The sequence below is a fragment of the Eretmochelys imbricata genome, chromosome 5 (assembly GCF_965152235.1).
Source record: "Eretmochelys imbricata isolate rEreImb1 chromosome 5, rEreImb1.hap1, whole genome shotgun sequence".
NCBI lineage: Eukaryota > Metazoa > Chordata > Testudines > Cheloniidae > Eretmochelys > Eretmochelys imbricata.
The window spans coordinates 122993062-123001381 of NC_135576.1; the positions used below are offsets into that span (position 1 = coordinate 122993062).

At 44.0% G+C, this 8320-nt stretch overlaps 1 pseudogene; it reads left to right on the top strand.

Moving 5' to 3' along the window:
• Positions 1–2883: 2883 nt before the first annotated feature.
• On the top strand, positions 2884–3391 carry LOC144264711 (small ribosomal subunit protein eS27 pseudogene; annotated as a pseudogene).
• Positions 3392–8320: the final 4929 nt, after the last annotated feature.

Here is an 8320-nt window from a genome sequence, read left to right on the forward strand (position 1 = left end):
TGCTTTCTTGGGATGCAGGCTTCTGATAGTTTCTGCAACTTTGACTTGAAGTAATTCCAGGCCTCCTCTGCCTTTACAGCCACAAGTTTTTCAGTCCAATCCACTTCCCTAACTAATTTCCCTAATTTTTTAAAGTTAGCCTTTTTGAAATAAAAAACCCTCGTCACAGATCTATTTTTGTTTATCCTTCCATTTAGTTTGAACTGAATTAGCTCATGATTGCTTCAACCAATGTTGTCCCCTACAACCATTTTTTCTATGAGGTCCTCACTGCTGACCAAAACCAAATCTAAAATGGCATCCCCTCTTGTCGATTCAGCAACTGTTTGGTGAAGGAATCCATCAGCTATCATATCCGGGAAACTCTGAGCCGTATTATTATTACTAACACTTGTCCTCCAGTCTGTATCTGGGAATTTAAAGTCTTGCATGATCATACGATTCCCATTAGTATTTACTTCTTTAAAAACATTAAAGAGGTCTCTATCCATATCCAAATCAGATCCTGGCAGTCTATAGCACACCCCAACCACTATCTCAGGGGAGGCTCTAGTAACTTTCTTCCCCAATGTGATTTTTGCCCAGACAGGCTCTGTCTTATCCATTCCATCTCTTCTTATTTCTTTACAATCTCCCTCATCATTGACATACAATGCTACTCCACCACCTTTGCCTTTATTTCTGTCTTTCCTAAATATCACATACCCTTCAATACCCGTACTCCAGTCATGACTACTATTCCACCATGTTTCTGTTATCCATATAAGATCTGGTTTCACTTCCTGCACCAGTTGCTCTAGTTCCTCCATTTTGTTACCTAGGCTCCTCGGATTAGCGTACAAACATCTTAATTTTTGCTGTTTGGCTTCGCTCACATTCTTTACCCAGTTGGGCACAAACACTCTACCGCCAATATTACCTATTAGATTGGTATGTACAGTGACTTCCTGCTTATGTCCATTCTCCTACCCACGGTTAATCAGGCGGCTGTATCCTTTCTTATTTCATTTTCTTCCCTCTCAGAGAGAAAATCTGGCGTGGAGATTACCTGGACATCTCCCAACCATCTCCCCTGAATTCCTAGTTTAAAGCTCTCTTGATCAGTTGTGCCATCCTCCATCCTAGATGTCTATTTCCCTCCTTACTCAGGTGAAGTCCCACCCCAAGAAATCAGTCCTTTGTCCATGAATGCTTCCCAGTGGCCATACATCCCAAAGCCCTCCTTATAGCACCACTGCCTGAGCTATCTGTTGAGCATCATAATCTTGTCGCACCTTTGTTGCCCTTCTCTAGGAACAGGCAGAATCCCACTGAAGATCACCTGAGCCTCGATTTCCTTAAGCATCCTCCCCAGTCTGGCATAGTCTCCCTTGATACGTTCCAATGAGAATCTAGCCGTATCATTTGTTCCCACATGAAGGATAATCAATGGATTCTTTCCCGCTCCCGTTAGGATCCTCTTCAGCCTCAGGTCCACATCCCGTAACTTAGCACCCGGCAAACAGCACACCCTTCTGCTCTGTGGATCAGCTTTTGTTATAGTCCTGTCTATTCTTCTCAGTTATGAGTCCCCAATCACGTAGACCTGCCTTTCCTGTCAATGGTGCAATTCTCCAGTCTATGCCCTGTTCCATCTGGCTGCAAGTCCTCGCGATTCCTATTGTCCCTTGCAGTCCTCTGCAACCCATCCCATATCCTGGTGGGGCTCATATTTGGTGTAATCTCCATTGACTCTTGCCCTCTTCCTGTAGGACTATCTGCTCTTCTCTTCTTCCTTGCCCTTTCATCTTCAGTGACCACCTGGCGTGTCCCTTCTTCATTTTCCAACTCCGCAAACCTGTTCCTGAGCTCTATTTCTCCTTCACTGGCCTGACTTTTCCTCTGCCTGGTTCTCTTAGTCACGTGCTTCCACTGTCCACTTTCCTCACCCAGCAGTATCCCCTCAGAGTTCTTTGGTCCTGCTTCCATCTGCAAGTCTGAGCTTTTCCCTTCAGCCTCCTCATGTCTTTGCTCCATCATCCCGCTCGAACTCCCTTCTAAACTTAACCAGAGTCTCCACCTGCATCTCCAATCCTCGGATCTTCTCTTCCATCAGCTCTATCAGGCGGCACTTCATGCAGACAAAATTCTTTTCAGGTCCCCCCTCCAGGATCATGTACATGCCGCAGCTTCTACATCCAGTCACCTTCATTGTGTCTTCCACTACTTGGGTCACTACCACTGCTGCCTCTGTATCTGTCATAGCCTTCCCACCTAAGTCAAATACCTTCTCCTCCAGCAGAATACCTTCTCCTCCAGCAGAACTCCCACTCAAACTCCCCTGTTTACAGCTTAGTTTGCTGGCTCCTGGGCTGCTGCAGCTGTCTGGTGCCTCTAGGCCAGGGTTAAGTCACACCAGGGAAGCAATTTGTGGGAAGCTTGTCTTTTGACAGCCTGTGCTGTACCTGTGCTGAGGAGATAGTTGGAACATCAGTCTGTTGCTTTAGCATATTTTGCAAGCACTGACTTCACTGTTAAAGAGGGGAGGAAGAAGGGGGAGAAATCATTGTCTCATTTGCAAATGTAAAGTTCCACTTGGTGTGTTTGCATAAGGTTTATTAAGTTGTGCTGCCACGAGCATCTTTGTTCTCCAAATATATACCCAATAGAGAAGAGATTTAACAATAATAAATCCACTTCTTGTGAGACAAACTAATATTTATCTGACAATGAATGCACATAGAAACATGATCTTATATTTATTGAAGAATTTTAATTTAAACAAACCTAGGGAACAAATTCTCTTTAATAAATATACTATCTAATACATAAAGATGCAGAGTTAGAAGTATTTCTACTATTTGAATACTGGTAAATCTGACTCATACAGCGTGATGAGCCTTTTCGGCCCCGGCTGCCTCCACGCGAACATGCCTCTGCCGAAAGACCTGCTGCATCCCTCCCCCGAGGAGGAGAAGCGGAAACACAAGAAGAAGCGTCTGGTCCAGAGTCCGACCTCCTATTTCATGGATGTGAAGTGTCCAGGTTGCTATAAAATCACCACTGTATTCAGCCATGATCAGACTGTAGTTCTGTGTGTTGGCTGCTCAGCTGTGCTGTGCCAGCCGACCGGGGGAAAGGCAAGGCTTACAGAAGGATGCTCCTTCAGACGAAAGCAGCACTAAACTAAAGTGTCTGAGATGGGTGGGACTACCTGCGCAGTTGGCTGCACAGACAAATACACATGGTTCAAGAGCATGGGATTCAGCCACAGAGCAACATTAAGTGTCCTGGTGTGAACAGAAGGCTTTCAACACGTCTCTGGAACGTGAATGGAGAACATGACTTTCATACTGTCCCTGTCGCCTCACCCATCTGACTGTCAATAAATTTTGGATAAAATACAAAAAAACCTGCTCTCATGAGAAAAAACTTGCCTTTTCTATTTCTACAAGCACTTGTGCTTGTTGCTATTTTTTCTGTGCTCATTCAAGAGCAATTTAAAGCAAACCGGATTATTAAGAGGCAGCTCTAGGAAATATGGAGAACAAAATGTTTTGCAACCACAAATTACATTTTTCATTATGGGATTATTACTGCCAGATTGGGTAGTCATCTTGCTTCTTGGCCAGAAAGTCATTGGTTCAAATCCCATATCAGGATATAATTGGTTAATGCTGACAGTATATTGCAGTACTGCGTGGTGATGCATTGTCAAAGGTACTCTCCTTTAGACAATAAATGAGAGAAATGTCCTGTCAGAGGGTGGTTGGCTCAGTGAAGTGGTCAGGGACCCAGCCTACCTCTTACAGTTTCCTTGAGGGGGAAAGAGGCAACTGAGGTTCACCTGGGACTTGTTAATGTAGAGTTATTGCGAGGAAGTTAGTTAGGCAGTGAAGTACCTGGGCAATAAATTAAAAGGAAGCTAGGGCCAGTTGGGAGGGTGGCTGCAGAAAAGAGGTTCCTGGGTGAATCTGGCTGGTGAATCTTGCCCATATGCTCAGGGTTTAGCTGATCGCCATATTTGGGGTCAGGAAGGAATTTTCCTCCAGGGCAGATTGTAAGAGGCCCTGGAGGTTTTTCGCCTCCCTCTGTAGCATGGGGCACGGGTCACTTGCTGGAGGATTCTCTGCTCCTTGAAGTCTTTAAACCATGATTTGAGGACTTCAATAGCTCAGACATAAGTTAAGGGTTTGTTACAGGAGTGGATGGGTGAGATTCCGTGGCCTGCGTTGTGCAGGAGGTCAGACTAGATGATCATAATGGGTCCCTTCTGACCTAAATATCTATGAATCTATGAATAGTCCCCAGGATACAGAAAGAGAGAGCTCCCAGAGGGAGAGCTTCTCAGGAGGAACCTGGTGAGGGGGCTCACCAGGAGAGGAAACCAAGGAAGAATGCTCTTGCGGGGAGAGGCTCTGAAAGGAAGGACCTAGCCCCATGGAAGGACTTCACCAGGTAGCAGCAGAAACTCTAGAGCACAAGAATTGTATGCTGTCCCAAGGAAGGGTTGTTGCAGTTTGACCTCTGTGGGGACCTTGACCCAAGACAAGCGACCCTTTCCACAGATGAGGACAAGAGGCCCTGGCTCCAGAAGAGGGTTCAGGGTGAAGAGGGTCCTGCTGATAAGGGACCTGGACATAAGCAGGGTTAATGGACTAAAGTTAAGTCAGCCCCTTTCCCTCCTGCTGGAGATACTGGGGGGAAAGCCTATTTGTACTGTGAGTACAAGCCTGTGAGTTAAATAAACCAGAGCCTTGAAGGGATACTGTTCAATATATATAGTCCTTATGGGACTAATTGGAGCCTACTAGGGGAAACTGAGGCAGAGATGCAATGGCAGCACTGCAGTGGGCCGCCAAGGGGAGCTCTAGGAATGAGGGCCCCCAATTACAAGTCCCTTCTGCCGGTCTCTGGTCAAACATGGAAGTTAGATTTCAGGGCCTTTCAAAATATAGCTGAGGATCACACAGATGTCCTGGTCAAAGTTCCCTCTCTCAGTAAACTTTACTTGGAGTCTATACATCAAATTCTGGTTTCCTTTACAGTGATGTAAACCCAGAATAACTCCACTGAAGTCCATACCAAACCTTAGGACACATGCTAGAATATGTTTACCTTATATACCTACTGTCAGGCTCACAAGTTGTCTACCTAGCACATAATTTCTATTCATTATCACTTCGGCTCTGTTAAATGTCAGTGTAACCCATTTTATATCATTGGAAGAAACAGGCATTAGGGTGTACAGTGGAGGCAAAGGTAACACCTGGCATTAATATGTTTATAAGGAAACAGTGTGATTGTGTATTTATACACAAATTGTGGAGACATGATGGCCATGGGTAGGAGGTGAAGGCATTCAGGAACCGCTCCTAAATACGAACAAGTGTAACGAACCAGCCATGTGAGTGTCTTTGTCACCCTCCTCTAGTGGCTTATTCACAGTCAGATGTTATCAGCCTGCTACGGCTTCCGGCTAATTGGTTTAGTTCTTTACCACAAGCCTCACGGTTGCTGTAGCTTGTGTTGGGGCTAGAGTGACCAGATGTCCCAATTTATATAGGGACAGTCCAGATATTCAGGGCTTTGTGTTATATAGGCAACCATTACCCCCCCCCACCCTCCGTTCCAATGTTTCAGACTTGCTATACGGTCACCTTGGCTGGGGCTAGGGTGGTGCCAACCATCTATGAGACTCGGGGTTCCATAACCAGGTCTCTTGCAGCACCCCATCTTGGCACTGCAGAGAATCTTAGCTTATTGCAGAGGAATGGGGAACATTTTAAGCTAACTCCTCTTTCACGTGCAGCCATGTGCACAGGGCAATGTATTTGTTCATCTATTCCATAATAATACTGTCTCTTTGGGTTACTCGTTCAGTGAAAGAAGTCTGTAATTTCAACAAATCTCTTGGAGTTTTTATTGAAGGGTGGGAGACAGGCTGCAATCTGTGCCTTTGAAGCTAGGGAGCTGAAAAGCAAATAAATAAATAAATAATTGAAGCACCTTTCTCTGCTGTCTAGAAGTGCGAAATATACGTGGGCAAGAAAATTGCTATTTTGTTTAATGACTGCTACCCATATAGCAATAGGGTTTTGGATTTTTTTTAAAGCATTCCTTCCTGACGGAAGAGGAAAGCTTATTTTATACCTTACAACACATAGTTTCCAGTCTCCAGATGGTACTTGTGGCAGCAGGGTGAACACTTAAAAGTAGCAGCCAGCGTGAAATGAGGAGGAATACAATGAAGGGGAGACAGAAGGACTTAGTAACAAAAGCTGCTCATTTTCTCTGGAATCTCGATGGAAAGAGAGAGAAATCAGTGATGTGCAATGCAACTCTGTAGGGAATCTTTCAAAACAATGACCAAGTGAGAAATCAAAGTAGAATGAAATCAAAGCTTGTGTCCCCAGAGAAAATTGTTATGATGAACCTGTCCTATATTAGTTTTAGAAGAGAGTAAACAAAGAGTTTGTGATTGATTGAGAACCCTGTGGGAGAACGGCAGCGAGTTGGCACACAAAGCAGCATTTAATTTTGAGAGGGACAAGCATAGGCAACAAAGGAGAACAATGAAAATTAGAAGCGATGATTCTTGTCGGGTAAGACCAGGCGATGGGGTTTTTCTCAGAACACACTGTTAGAAGCACCTTAGAGAAATAAATTCAGTGAAGGTGAGAAGCGAGCATTTTAAAACTCAGTAAAGAGAGAACTTCAGTGCTAAGGGCTTCAGCATTTGCTGTCAGAATAGTTCATGATAAATAGGTTTTCAGCTGTGTCTAACAGAAAGAACAGTGACTATTGATCACAAAGGGAGCAGGACTGGTCACTAAGATACTAATGCTGGTAGTGACAAATGGGTTGGAATAGAGAGAAGCTAGTTTGTCTCTGTGACTACCTATTATCTCTTGTCTTAGATTGCAAGTTATTTGGGGCAAGAACCAGTGTTTGGTTTTGTGTTTGTACAGTGGTCCTCCATGACTGGGGCTCCTAGACAGTACTGAAATACAAATAAGAAATAATGAAATCACTTACATGTGTTTATTTACTGCTGGTATTTCTATAACATCTAGAGGCCCCAGTCTTGGGTTAGGGCCCCAGAGTGCTAGGCACATGATAAACATACACCAAAATGTGCTCCTTGCCTCAAAAGCTCTTACAGTCTTAAACCTCTCTATGCATACTTTGCATTACGGGTTATGAAAATCCCTGAGTGCAGTCTATCTAGTCAAGTCCATCCAAAGAAATCTGGTCATGGGCAGACAAATAAGATACATGTCTGTGCATGGAACTATCTGCCTGTCTGCTGGCTGAAAACCAAGGGAGAAGGTAGGGTTGCCACCCTCATGCGTGACATAGTTCTACCGACCTAACACTCCGATTAGACAGTGCTACCTCAATGAAAGAAACTCTCCTGTCAGTGTAGGAGTGTCTTTACTTAAGCACTCCAGCACAGCAGCTGCTTCTGTGATGCTGCACAAATGCAATGTTTTAAGAGTAGACCTGCTCTAAGTAAATTTCCCAGACATGAAGAAGAGCTGTGTGTCACTCAAAAGCTTCTCTCTCTCACCAACAGAACTTGGGCCAATACAAGGTATTATCTCACCCACTTGTGAAGTAGTGAGTTTCACAGTAAGACAGTCCATGCCCCTTGGGTTGAAATACCTAGAAGTAAAATATCTGTCTTTGCAATGAATGACATAACTATGCACTATTGAAACGAGAGTGGAATGTCCAAAAATAGGGGTTGGAGTGTGGAGGGGGGTGGGAGAAGCTGGATCCTTGGGAGCAAAAAGCTACAGAGATAAGCGTGGAATTAGGAAATGGAGCTTGAGATGTTCTTTCCATTTAATCAAACAGGTCAATACTGGTCAAAGATTTTTCCCCACCATTGTCTTTACCCCCTTGACTCTTCCTCGGTTTCCTACGGCCAATGGGAGTTGCACGAATATAAATGACCACTAACTATAACACACTGTCCACTTCTAAACCAGGAATAATTAAAATAATTTTAGACATGAACCGTTATTTAATTTAAATGAAACTATCATAAGAGAAATATTAATTTTGGCTGATTACCAAATAAATAATGGGGCAGGTTTGGAAAAACAAGGCTGCCCTTCAAGTCAAGGTACTTACCACTAAGAATATTGCTTTGAAGGTCATAAATTCTAAGTAGATGTTTGTCAGTGGTTCAAAGGGAGGAAGATGGAGAGCATACAAACTATTCCAAACTAGGTTCAAATCGGAGTGGGAAGATATGGTCTCCTACGGGATTCTGAAGTGAAGTTGTCCTAAAAATTGTGTAAAAGAAGAGCGGTGGAGAATTGGAATAAAC